The sequence below is a fragment of the Pelobates fuscus genome, chromosome 2 (assembly GCF_036172605.1).
Source record: "Pelobates fuscus isolate aPelFus1 chromosome 2, aPelFus1.pri, whole genome shotgun sequence".
NCBI classification, from domain to species: Eukaryota; Metazoa; Chordata; class Amphibia; order Anura; family Pelobatidae; genus Pelobates; species Pelobates fuscus.
In genome coordinates, this window is record NC_086318.1 from 18,063,079 (window position 1) to 18,077,039 (window position 13,961).

The 13,961-nt window shown below is 41.4% G+C and overlaps 6 non-coding genes across 6 annotated transcripts; all 6 read left to right on the forward strand.

Moving 5' to 3' along the window:
* Positions 1 to 657: 657 nt before the first annotated feature.
* TRNAN-GUU (transfer RNA asparagine (anticodon GUU)) lies at positions 658 to 731 on the forward strand. The gene has a single exon. It is a non-coding gene; the product is annotated as a tRNA-Asn (tRNA).
* A 3,014-nt stretch (positions 732 to 3,745) lies between these two features.
* Positions 3,746 to 3,819, forward strand: TRNAN-GUU (transfer RNA asparagine (anticodon GUU)). Its single transcript has one exon. It is a non-coding gene; the product is annotated as a tRNA-Asn (tRNA).
* A 1,470-nt stretch (positions 3,820 to 5,289) lies between these two features.
* Positions 5,290 to 5,363, forward strand: TRNAN-GUU (transfer RNA asparagine (anticodon GUU)). The gene has a single exon. It is a non-coding gene; the product is annotated as a tRNA-Asn (tRNA).
* Positions 5,364 to 8,377: 3,014 nt separating this feature from the next.
* TRNAN-GUU (transfer RNA asparagine (anticodon GUU)) lies at positions 8,378 to 8,451 on the forward strand. Its single transcript has one exon. It is a non-coding gene; the product is annotated as a tRNA-Asn (tRNA).
* Positions 8,452 to 9,921: 1,470 nt separating this feature from the next.
* On the forward strand, positions 9,922 to 9,995 carry TRNAN-GUU (transfer RNA asparagine (anticodon GUU)). The gene has a single exon. It is a non-coding gene; the product is annotated as a tRNA-Asn (tRNA).
* Positions 9,996 to 13,009: 3,014 nt separating this feature from the next.
* Positions 13,010 to 13,083, forward strand: TRNAN-GUU (transfer RNA asparagine (anticodon GUU)). The gene has a single exon. It is a non-coding gene; the product is annotated as a tRNA-Asn (tRNA).
* Positions 13,084 to 13,961: the final 878 nt, after the last annotated feature.

Genomic DNA, 13,961 nt, shown 5'->3' on the forward strand with positions numbered 1-13,961 from the left:
AAAAAAAAGGAAAGAAAAACAGCAGCAAAGAGTAAAATTAGCTTTAATGTTTCTGCAACAACACATTACATTCAAACGGAGGCTACAGATTGTATAGAAGAAAACAAATAACAACCCCAAAGACATTCATTAAACATGTTAAGTGAGGACGTAAAGGAGATCTCTATAGAAATGTTTGGAAATCTGTTACGTCACACAGACATGTTGACAGAGTGGTCAGAAAGTGCAATTTTTCTTGAAATTAACAGGCAAGCTATCATCGATTGACTTAAAACCAATAAAACCTCAGATGTGGATGGTAACATAACGAAAGCAGTGAAAACCCATGGAAAAGTGAATTTCTCTTAAGGTTTGGGGATTTGATTGCCAACGGAATTACAAATTTGAACAAAAACAAATTGCTTAGCAGAGGATGGTTTCGATCCATCGACCTCTGGGTTATGGGCCCAGCACGCTTCCGCTGCGCCACTCTGCTGCTGTCACACCTTTCTCTGTGCATTTTGAAAGGGAGAAGCTGGCTCCACCTACATTTGCATGCAGATAAAGAACCATAGCTGCATTTGAAAGCAGAGGATGCCGTAACCTCTGAAAAAGCATTTAGACATTGTGAGAGCAAAATCTTGTTAGTCCACGTAGCTCTCTCGCCTCACGTGCTTAGTCTCTGTGGCGCAATTGGTTAGCGCGTTCGGCTGTTAACCGAAAGGTTGGTGGTTCAAGCCCACCCAGGGACGTTTTGAGACACTTGAGTTTTTTTAACCGAGAAGCAAAAAAGGAGCACAAAATAGTTACCTTTCAAACGCAAATACGGTGACTGCAAATTGATTAACATAGGTGGAGACCCTTCACAAAACCATGTTTAAAAGGAAGGGTGACGTCATATCTATGACGGTGCTTTCCAATTGAAACTTCATCAAAAGCACGTAAAACATCATCAGAAGTGAACAGGAAGTTCATTCTTCATTCCGTTGTCAACCGATTGGCCAGAAAATTGGGCTCGATCAAAGGGAACCTGAACAGGGGACTGCTCCTATCCATCGTCATTCATTGGGAAAGTGTCTGCAATTTCAAACACATTGCATTTCTCATATCAGCATGTGATGAGCGCCCGAAGCGTGCTGTTGAAACCCCACTCCGGGACCATTCCTTTTTCAATGCAGGAGGGGCAAAGCATTTGCTAACCAATAAGCAAAAAAATATGAAAATCCTCATCTTTCCCACAAAAACATCAAAAACAACAGCAAAAACATTGAAGACGGCTGGCTGCAAACGGAATAGAGAAATATCATACAAGCATGTTAAAAGCGTTGGAAGACAATTTTTTAAGGAAAGTGTTTTGAAACTTGAAGACACGCACGGACGTGCCAGATGATCAGAAAGTGCCATTTCACTCGGAGTTAACAGTCCAAATACAAGCAATCGACTTTAATGCCTCACTGCATCAAGCTTAGCAACGTTTGATGGGCACGGAAAGTTTGGTGATCAACTCCACTCTGGGATGATTCATTTTTAACATGGAATGGGCAAAGCATGCGCTAACCAAACAGAAAAAAAAGGAAAGAAAAACAGCAGCAAAGAGTAAAATTAGCTTTAATGTTTCTGCAACAACACATTACATTCAAACGGAGGCTACAGATTGTATAGAAGAAAACAAATAACAACCCCAAAGACATTCATTAAACATGTTAAGTGAGGACGTAAAGGAGATCTCTATAGAAATGTTTGGAAATCTGTTACGTCACACAGACATGTTGACAGAGTGGTCAGAAAGTGCAATTTTTCTTGAAATTAACAGGCAAGCTATCATCGATTGACTTAAAACCAATAAAACCTCAGATGTGGATGGTAACATAACGAAAGCAGTGAAAACCCATGGAAAAGTGAATTTCTCTTAAGGTTTGGGGATTTGATTGCCAACGGAATTACAAATTTGAACAAAAACAAATTGCTTAGCAGAGGATGGTTTCGATCCATCGACCTCTGGGTTATGGGCCCAGCACGCTTCCGCTGCGCCACTCTGCTGCTGTCACACCTTTCTCTGTGCATTTTGAAAGGGAGAAGCTGGCTCCACCTACATTTGCATGCAGATAAAGAACCATAGCTGCATTTGAAAGCAGAGGATGCCGTAACCTCTGAAAAAGCATTTAGACATTGTGAGAGCAAAATCTTGTTAGTCCACGTAGCTCTCTCGCCTCACGTGCTTAATCTCTGTGGCGCAATTGGTTAGCGCGTTCGGCTGTTAACCGAAAGGTTGGTGGTTCAAGCCCACCCAGGGACGTTTTGAGACACTTGAGTTTTTTTAACCGAGAAGCAAAAAAGGAGCACAAAATAGTTACCTTTCAAACGCAAATACGGTGACTGCAAATTGATTAACATAGGTGGAGACCCTTCACAAAACCATGTTTAAAAGGAAGGTTGACGTCATATCTATGACGTTGCTTTCCAATTGAAACTTCATCAAAAGCACGTAAAACATCATCAGAAGTGAACAGGAAGTTCATTCTTCATTCCGTTGTCAACCGATTGGCCAGAAAATTGGGCTCGATCAAAGGGAACCTGAACAGGGGACTGCTCCTATCCATCGTCATTCATTGGGAAAGTGTCTGCAATTTCAAACACATTGCATTTCTCATATCAGCATGTGATGAGCGCCCGAAGCGTGCTGTTGAAACCCCACTCCGGGACCATTCCTTTTTCAATGCAGGAGGGGCAAAGCATTTGCTAACCAATAAGCAAAAAAATATGAAAATCCTCATCTTTCCCACAAAAACATCAAAAACAACAGCAAAAACATTGAAGACGGCTGGCTGCAAACGGAATAGAGAAATATCATACAAGCATGTTAAAAGCGTTGGAAGACAATTTTTTAAGGAAAGTGTTTTGAAACTTGAAGACACGCACGGACGTGCCAGATGATCAGAAAGTGCCATTTCACTCGGAGTTAACAGTCCAAATACAAGCAATCGACTTTAATGCCTCACTGCATCAAGCTTAGCAACGTTTGATGGGCACGGAAAGTTTGGTGATCAACTCCACTCTGGGATGATTCATTTTTAACATGGAATGGGCAAAGCATGCGCTAACCAAACAGAAAAAAAAGGAAAGAAAAACAGCAGCAAAGAGTAAAATTAGCTTTAATGTTTCTGCAACAACACATTACATTCAAACGGAGGCTACAGATTGTATAGAAGAAAACAAATAACAACCCCAAAGACATTCATTAAACATGTTAAGTGAGGACGTAAAGGAGATCTCTATAGAAATGTTTGGAAATCTGTTACGTCACACAGACATGTTGACAGAGTGGTCAGAAAGTGCAATTTTTCTTGAAATTAACAGGCAAGCTATCATCGATTGACTTAAAACCAATAAAACCTCAGATGTGGATGGTAACATAACGAAAGCAGTGAAAACCCATGGAAAAGTGAATTTCTCTTAAGGTTTGGGGATTTGATTGCCAACGGAATTACAAATTTGAACAAAAACAAATTGCTTAGCAGAGGATGGTTTCGATCCATCGACCTCTGGGTTATGGGCCCAGCACGCTTCCGCTGCGCCACTCTGCTGCTGTCACACCTTTCTCTGTGCATTTTGAAAGGGAGAAGCTGGCTCCACCTACATTTGCATGCAGATAAAGAACCATAGCTGCATTTGAAAGCAGAGGATGCCGTAACCTCTGAAAAAGCATTTAGACATTGTGAGAGCAAAATCTTGTTAGTCCACGTAGCTCTCTCGCCTCACGTGCTTAGTCTCTGTGGCGCAATTGGTTAGCGCGTTCGGCTGTTAACCGAAAGGTTGGTGGTTCAAGCCCACCCAGGGACGTTTTGAGACACTTGAGTTTTTTTAACCGAGAAGCAAAAAAGGAGCACAAAATAGTTACCTTTCAAACGCAAATACGGTGACTGCAAATTGATTAACATAGGTGGAGACCCTTCACAAAACCATGTTTAAAAGGAAGGGTGACGTCATATCTATGACGGTGCTTTCCAATTGAAACTTCATCAAAAGCACGTAAAACATCATCAGAAGTGAACAGGAAGTTCATTCTTCATTCCGTTGTCAACCGATTGGCCAGAAAATTGGGCTCGATCAAAGGGAACCTGAACAGGGGACTGCTCCTATCCATCGTCATTCATTGGGAAAGTGTCTGCAATTTCAAACACATTGCATTTCTCATATCAGCATGTGATGAGCGCCCGAAGCGTGCTGTTGAAACCCCACTCCGGGACCATTCCTTTTTCAATGCAGGAGGGGCAAAGCATTTGCTAACCAATAAGCAAAAAAATATGAAAATCCTCATCTTTCCCACAAAAACATCAAAAACAACAGCAAAAACATTGAAGACGGCTGGCTGCAAACGGAATAGAGAAATATCATACAAGCATGTTAAAAGCGTTGGAAGACAATTTTTTAAGGAAAGTGTTTTGAAACTTGAAGACACGCACGGACGTGCCAGATGATCAGAAAGTGCCATTTCACTCGGAGTTAACAGTCCAAATACAAGCAATCGACTTTAATGCCTCACTGCATCAAGCTTAGCAACGTTTGATGGGCACGGAAAGTTTGGTGATCAACTCCACTCTGGGATGATTCATTTTTAACATGGAATGGGCAAAGCATGCGCTAACCAAACAGAAAAAAAAGGAAAGAAAAACAGCAGCAAAGAGTAAAATTAGCTTTAATGTTTCTGCAACAACACATTACATTCAAACGGAGGCTACAGATTGTATAGAAGAAAACAAATAACAACCCCAAAGACATTCATTAAACATGTTAAGTGAGGACGTAAAGGAGATCTCTATAGAAATGTTTGGAAATCTGTTACGTCACACAGACATGTTGACAGAGTGGTCAGAAAGTGCAATTTTTCTTGAAATTAACAGGCAAGCTATCATCGATTGACTTAAAACCAATAAAACCTCAGATGTGGATGGTAACATAACGAAAGCAGTGAAAACCCATGGAAAAGTGAATTTCTCTTAAGGTTTGGGGATTTGATTGCCAACGGAATTACAAATTTGAACAAAAACAAATTGCTTAGCAGAGGATGGTTTCGATCCATCGACCTCTGGGTTATGGGCCCAGCACGCTTCCGCTGCGCCACTCTGCTGCTGTCACACCTTTCTCTGTGCATTTTGAAAGGGAGAAGCTGGCTCCACCTACATTTGCATGCAGATAAAGAACCATAGCTGCATTTGAAAGCAGAGGATGCCGTAACCTCTGAAAAAGCATTTAGACATTGTGAGAGCAAAATCTTGTTAGTCCACGTAGCTCTCTCGCCTCAAGTGCTTAGTCTCTGTGGCGCAATTGGTTAGCGCGTTCGGCTGTTAACCGAAAGGTTGGTGGTTCAAGCCCACCCAGGGACGTTTTGAGACACTTGAGTTTTTTTAACCGAGAAGCAAAAAAGGAGCACAAAATAGTTACCTTTCAAACGCAAAGACGGTGACTGCAAATTGATTAACATAGGTGGAGACCCTTCACAAAACCATGTTTAAAAGGAAGGGTGACGTCATATCTATGACGGTGCTTTCCAATTGAAACTTCATCAAAAGCACGTAAAACATCATCAGAAGTGAACAGGAAGTTCATTCTTCATTCCGTTGTCAACCGATTGGCCAGAAAATTGGGCTCGATCAAAGGGAACCTGAACAGGGGACTGCTCCTATCCATCGTCATTCATTGGGAAAGTGTCTGCAATTTCAAACACATTGCATTTCTCATATCAGCATGTGATGAGCGCCCGAAGCGTGCTGTTGAAACCCCACTCCGGGACCATTCCTTTTTCAATGCAGGAGGGGCAAAGCATTTGCTAACCAATAAGAAAAAAAATATGAAAATCCTCATCTTTCCCACAAAAACATCAAAAACAACAGCAAAAACATTGAAGACGGCTGGCTGCAAACGGAATAGAGAAATATCATACAAGTATGTTAAAAGCGTTGGAAGACAATTTTTTAAGGAAAGTGTTTTGAAACTTGAAGACACGCACGGACGTGCCAGATGATCAGAAAGTGCCATTTCACTCGGAGTTAACAGTCCAAATACAAGCAATCGACTTTAATGCCTCACTGCATCAAGCTTAGCAACGTTTGATGGGCACGGAAAGTTTGGTGATCAACTCCACTCTGGGATGATTCATTTTTAACATGGAATGGGCAAAGCATGCGCTAACCAAACAGAAAAAAAAGGAAAGAAAAACAGCAGCAAAGAGTAAAATTAGCTTTAATGTTTCTGCAACAACACATTACATTCAAACGGAGGCTACAGATTGTATAGAAGAAAACAAATAACAACCCCAAAGACATTCATTAAACATGTTAAGTGAGGACGTAAAGGAGATCTCTATAGAAATGTTTGGAAATCTGTTACGTCACACAGACATGTTGACAGAGTGGTCAGAAAGTGCAATTTTTCTTGAAATTAACAGGCAAGCTATCATCGATTGACTTAAAACCAATAAAACCTCAGATGTGGATGGTAACATAACGAAAGCAGTGAAAACCCATGGAAAAGTGAATTTCTCTTAAGGTTTGGGGATTTGATTGCCAACGGAATTACAAATTTGAACAAAAACAAATTGCTTAGCAGAGGATAGTTTCGATCCATCGACCTCTGGGTTATGGGCCCAGCACGCTTCCGCTGCGCCACTCTGCTGCTGTCACACCTTTCTCTGTGCATTTTGAAAGGGAGAAGCTGGCTCCACCTACATTTGCATGCAGATAAAGAACCATAGCTGCATTTGAAAGCAGAGGATGCCGTAACCTCTGAAAAAGCATTTAGACATTGTGAGAGCAAAATCTTGTTAGTCCACGTAGCTCTCTCGCCTCATGTGCTTAATCTCTGTGGCGCAATTGGTTAGCGCGTTCGGCTGTTAACCGAAAGGTTGGTGGTTCAAGCCCACCCAGGGACGTTTTGAGACACTTGAGTTTTTTTAACCGAGAAGCAAAAAAGGAGCACAAAATAGTTACCTTTCAAACGCAAATACGGTGACTGCAAATTGATTAACATAGGTGGAGACCCTTCACAAAACCATGTTTAAAAGGAAGGTTGACGTCATATCTATGACGTTGCTTTCCAATTGAAACTTCATCAAAAGCACGTAAAACATCATCAGAAGTGAACAGGAAGTTCATTCTTCATTCCGTTGTCAACCGATTGGCCAGAAAATTGGGCTCGATCAAAGGGAACCTGAACAGGGGACTGCTCCTATCCATCGTCATTCATTGGGAAAGTGTCTGCAATTTCAAACACATTGCATTTCTCATATCAGCATGTGATGAGCGCCCGAAGCGTGCTGTTGAAACCCCACTCCGGGACCATTCCTTTTTCAATGCAGGAGGGGCAAAGCATTTGCTAACCAATAAGCAAAAAAATATGAAAATCCTCATCTTTCCCACAAAAACATCAAAAACAACAGCAAAAACATTGAAGACGGCTGGCTGCAAACGGAATAGAGAAATATCATACAAGCATGTTAAAAGCGTTGGAAGACAATTTTTTAAGGAAAGTGTTTTGAAACTTGAAGACACGCACGGACGTGCCAGATGATCAGAAAGTGCCATTTCACTCGGAGTTAACAGTCCAAATACAAGCAATCGACTTTAATGCCTCACTGCATCAAGCTTAGCAACGTTTGATGGGCACGGAAAGTTTGGTGATCAACTCCACTCTGGGATGATTCATTTTTAACATGGAATGGGCAAAGCATGCGCTAACCAAACAGAAAAAAAAGGAAAGAAAAACAGCAGCAAAGAGTAAAATTAGCTTTAATGTTTCTGCAACAACACATTACATTCAAACGGAGGCTACAGATTGTATAGAAGAAAACAAATAACAACCCCAAAGACATTCATTAAACATGTTAAGTGAGGACGTAAAGGAGATCTCTATAGAAATGTTTGGAAATCTGTTACGTCACACAGACATGTTGACAGAGTGGTCAGAAAGTGCAATTTTTCTTGAAATTAACAGGCAAGCTATCATCGATTGACTTAAAACCAATAAAACCTCAGATGTGGATGGTAACATAACGAAAGCAGTGAAAACCCATGGAAAAGTGAATTTCTCTTAAGGTTTGGGGATTTGATTGCCAACGGAATTACAAATTTGAACAAAAACAAATTGCTTAGCAGAGGATGGTTTCGATCCATCGACCTCTGGGTTATGGGCCCAGCACGCTTCCGCTGCGCCACTCTGCTGCTGTCACACCTTTCTCTGTGCATTTTGAAAGGGAGAAGCTGGCTCCACCTACATTTGCATGCAGATAAAGAACCATAGCTGCATTTGAAAGCAGAGGATGCCGTAACCTCTGAAAAAGCATTTAGACATTGTGAGAGCAAAATCTTGTTAGTCCACGTAGCTCTCTCGCCTCACGTGCTTAGTCTCTGTGGCGCAATTGGTTAGCGCGTTCGGCTGTTAACCGAAAGGTTGGTGGTTCAAGCCCACCCAGGGACGTTTTGAGACACTTGAGTTTTTTTAACCGAGAAGCAAAAAAGGAGCACAAAATAGTTACCTTTCAAACGCAAAGACGGTGACTGCAAATTGATTAACATAGGTGGAGACCCTTCACAAAACCATGTTTAAAAGGAAGGGTGACGTCATATCTATGACGGTGCTTTCCAATTGAAACTTCATCAAAAGCACGTAAAACATCATCAGAAGTGAACAGGAAGTTCATTCTTCATTCCGTTGTCAACCGATTGGCCAGAAAATTGGGCTCGATCAAAGGGAACCTGAACAGGGGACTGCTCCTATCCATCGTCATTCATTGGGAAAGTGTCTGCAATTTCAAACACATTGCATTTCTCATATCAGCATGTGATGAGCGCCCGAAGCGTGCTGTTGAAACCCCACTCCGGGACCATTCCTTTTTCAATGCAGGAGGGGCAAAGCATTTGCTAACCAATAAGCAAAAAAATATGAAAATCCTCATCTTTCCCACAAAAACATCAAAAACAACAGCAAAAACATTGAAGACGGCTGGCTGCAAACGGAATAGAGAAATATCATACAAGTATGTTAAAAGCGTTGGAAGACAATTTTTTAAGGAAAGTGTTTTGAAACTTGAAGACACGCACGGACGTGCCAGATGATCAGAAAGTGCCATTTCACTCGGAGTTAACAGTCCAAATACAAGCAATCGACTTTAATGCCTCACTGCATCAAGCTTAGCAACGTTTGATGGGCACGGAAAGTTTGGTGATCAACTCCACTCTGGGATGATTCATTTTTAACATGGAATGGGCAAAGCATGCGCTAACCAAACAGAAAAAAAAGGAAAGAAAAACAGCAGCAAAGAGTAAAATTAGCTTTAATGTTTCTGCAACAACACATTACATTCAAACGGAGGCTACAGATTGTATAGAAGAAAACAAATAACAACCCCAAAGACATTCATTAAACATGTTAAGTGAGGACGTAAAGGAGATCTCTATAGAAATGTTTGGAAATCTGTTACGTCACACAGACATGTTGACAGAGTGGTCAGAAAGTGCAATTTTTCTTGAAATTAACAGGCAAGCTATCATCGATTGACTTAAAACCAATAAAACCTCAGATGTGGATGGTAACATAACGAAAGCAGTGAAAACCCATGGAAAAGTGAATTTCTCTTAAGGTTTGGGGATTTGATTGCCAACGGAATTACAAATTTGAACAAAAACAAATTGCTTAGCAGAGGATGGTTTCGATCCATCGACCTCTGGGTTATGGGCCCAGCACGCTTCCGCTGCGCCACTCTGCTGCTGTCACACCTTTCTCTGTGCATTTTGAAAGGGAGAAGCTGGCTCCACCTACATTTGCATGCAGATAAAGAACCATAGCTGCATTTGAAAGCAGAGGATGCCGTAACCTCTGAAAAAGCATTTAGACATTGTGAGAGCAAAATCTTGTTAGTCCACGTAGCTCTCTCGCCTCAAGTGCTTAGTCTCTGTGGCGCAATTGGTTAGCGCGTTCGGCTGTTAACCGAAAGGTTGGTGGTTCAAGCCCACCCAGGGACGTTTTGAGACACTTGAGTTTTTTTAACCGAGAAGCAAAAAAGGAGCACAAAATAGTTACCTTTCAAACGCAAAGACGGTGACTGCAAATTGATTAACATAGGTGGAGACCCTTCACAAAACCATGTTTAAAAGGAAGGGTGACGTCATATCTATGACGGTGCTTTCCAATTGAAACTTCATCAAAAGCACGTAAAACATCATCAGAAGTGAACAGGAAGTTCATTCTTCATTCCGTTGTCAACCGATTGGCCAGAAAATTGGGCTCGATCAAAGGGAACCTGAACAGGGGACTGCTCCTATCCATCGTCATTCATTGGGAAAGTGTCTGCAATTTCAAACACATTGCATTTCTCATATCAGCATGTGATGAGCGCCCGAAGCGTGCTGTTGAAACCCCACTCCGGGACCATTCCTTTTTCAATGCAGGAGGGGCAAAGCATTTGCTAACCAATAAGAAAAAAAATATGAAAATCCTCATCTTTCCCACAAAAACATCAAAAACAACAGCAAAAACATTGAAGACGGCTGGCTGCAAACGGAATAGAGAAATATCATACAAGTATGTTAAAAGCGTTGGAAGACAATTTTTTAAGGAAAGTGTTTTGAAACTTGAAGACACGCACGGACGTGCCAGATGATCAGAAAGTGCCATTTCACTCGGAGTTAACAGTCCAAATACAAGCAATCGACTTTAATGCCTCACTGCATCAAGCTTAGCAACGTTTGATGGGCACGGAAAGTTTGGTGATCAACTCCACTCTGGGATGATTCATTTTTAACATGGAATGGGCAAAGCATGCGCTAACCAAACAGAAAAAAAAGGAGTGAAAAACAGCAGCAAAGAGTAAAATTAGCTTTAATGTTTCTGCAACAACACATTACATTCAAACGGAGGCTACAGATTGTATAGAAGAAAACAAATAACAACCCCAAAGACATTCATTAAACATGTTAAGTGAGGACGTAAAGGAGATCTCTATAGAAATGTTTGGAAATCTGTTACGTCACACAGACATGTTGACAGAGTGGTCAGAAAGTGCAATTTTTCTTGAAATTAACAGGCAAGCTATCATCGATTGACTTAAAACCAATAAAACCTCAGATGTGGATGGTAACATAACGAAAGCAGTGAAAACCCATGGAAAAGTGAATTTCTCTTAAGGTTTGGGGATTTGATTGCCAACGGAATTACAAATTTGAACAAAAACAAATTGCTTAGCAGAGGATAGTTTCGATCCATCGACCTCTGGGTTATGGGCCCAGCACGCTTCCGCTGCGCCACTCTGCTGCTGTCACACCTTTCTCTGTGCATTTTGAAAGGGAGAAGCTGGCTCCACCTACATTTGCATGCAGATAAAGAACCATAGCTGCATTTGAAAGCAGAGGATGCCGTAACCTCTGAAAAAGCATTTAGACATTGTGAGAGCAAAATCTTGTTAGTCCACGTAGCTCTCTCGCCTCATGTGCTTAATCTCTGTGGCGCAATTGGTTAGCGCGTTCGGCTGTTAACCGAAAGGTTGGTGGTTCAAGCCCACCCAGGGACGTTTTGAGACACTTGAGTTTTTTTAACCGAGAAGCAAAAAAGGAGCACAAAATAGTTACCTTTCAAACGCAAATACGGTGACTGCAAATTGATTAACATAGGTGGAGACCCTTCACAAAACCATGTTTAAAAGGAAGGTTGACGTCATATCTATGACGTTGCTTTCCAATTGAAACTTCATCAAAAGCACGTAAAACATCATCAGAAGTGAACAGGAAGTTCATTCTTCATTCCGTTGTCAACCGATTGGCCAGAAAATTGGGCTCGATCAAAGGGAACCTGAACAGGGGACTGCTCCTATCCATCGTCATTCATTGGGAAAGTGTCTGCAATTTCAAACACATTGCATTTCTCATATCAGCATGTGATGAGCGCCCGAAGCGTGCTGTTGAAACCCCACTCCGGGACCATTCCTTTTTCAATGCAGGAGGGGCAAAGCATTTGCTAACCAATAAGCAAAAAAATATGAAAATCCTCATCTTTCCCACAAAAACATCAAAAACAACAGCAAAAACATTGAAGACGGCTGGCTGCAAACGGAATAGAGAAATATCATACAAGCATGTTAAAAGCGTTGGAAGACAATTTTTTAAGGAAAGTGTTTTGAAACTTGAAGACACGCACGGACGTGCCAGATGATCAGAAAGTGCCATTTCACTCGGAGTTAACAGTCCAAATACAAGCAATCGACTTTAATGCCTCACTGCATCAAGCTTAGCAACGTTTGATGGGCACGGAAAGTTTGGTGATCAACTCCACTCTGGGATGATTCATTTTTAACATGGAATGGGCAAAGCATGCGCTAACCAAACAGAAAAAAAAGGAAAGAAAAACAGCAGCAAAGAGTAAAATTAGCTTTAATGTTTCTGCAACAACACATTACATTCAAACGGAGGCTACAGATTGTATAGAAGAAAACAAATAACAACCCCAAAGACATTCATTAAACATGTTAAGTGAGGACGTAAAGGAGATCTCTATAGAAATGTTTGGAAATCTGTTACGTCACACAGACATGTTGACAGAGTGGTCAGAAAGTGCAATTTTTCTTGAAATTAACAGGCAAGCTATCATCGATTGACTTAAAACCAATAAAACCTCAGATGTGGATGGTAACATAACGAAAGCAGTGAAAACCCATGGAAAAGTGAATTTCTCTTAAGGTTTGGGGATTTGATTGCCAACGGAATTACAAATTTGAACAAAAACAAATTGCTTAGCAGAGGATGGTTTCGATCCATCGACCTCTGGGTTATGGGCCCAGCACGCTTCCGCTGCGCCACTCTGCTGCTGTCACACCTTTCTCTGTGCATTTTGAAAGGGAGAAGCTGGCTCCACCTACATTTGCATGCAGATAAAGAACCATAGCTGCATTTGAAAGCAGAGGATGCCGTAACCTCTGAAAAAGCATTTAGACATTGTGAGAGCAAAATCTTGTTAGTCCACGTAGCTCTCTCGCCTCACGTGCTTAGTCTCTGTGGCGCAATTGGTTAGCGCGTTCGGCTGTTAACCGAAAGGTTGGTGGTTCAAGCCCACCCAGGGACGTTTTGAGACACTTGAGTTTTTTTAACCGAGAAGCAAAAAAGGAGCACAAAATAGTTACCTTTCAAACGCAAAGACGGTGACTGCAAATTGATTAACATAGGTGGAGACCCTTCACAAAACCATGTTTAAAAGGAAGGGTGACGTCATATCTATGACGGTGCTTTCCAATTGAAACTTCATCAAAAGCACGTAAAACATCATCAGAAGTGAACAGGAAGTTCATTCTTCATTCCGTTGTCAACCGATTGGCCAGAAAATTGGGCTCGATCAAAGGGAACCTGAACAGGGGACTGCTCCTATCCATCGTCATTCATTGGGAAAGTGTCTGCAATTTCAAACACATTGCATTTCTCATATCAGCATGTGATGAGCGCCCGAAGCGTGCTGTTGAAACCCCACTCCGGGACCATTCCTTTTTCAATGCAGGAGGGGCAAAGCATTTGCTAACCAATAAGCAAAAAAATATGAAAATCCTCATCTTTCCCACAAAAACATCAAAAACAACAGCAAAAACATTGAAGACGGCTGGCTGCAAACGGAATAGAGAAATATCATACAAGCATGTTAAAAGCGTTGGAAGACAATTTTTTAAGGAAAGTGTTTTGAAACTTGAAGACACGCACGGACGTGCCAGATGATCAGAAAGTGCCATTTCACTCGGAGTTAACAGTCCAAATACAAGCAATCGACTTTAATGCCTCACTGCATCAAGCTTAGCAACGTTTGATGGGCACGGAAAGTTTGGTGATCAACTCCACTCTGGGATGATTCATTTTTAACATGGAATGGGCAAAGCATGCGCTAACCAAACAGAAAAAAAAGGAAAGAAAAACAGCAGCAAAGAGTAAAATTAGCTTTAATGTTTCTGCAACAACACA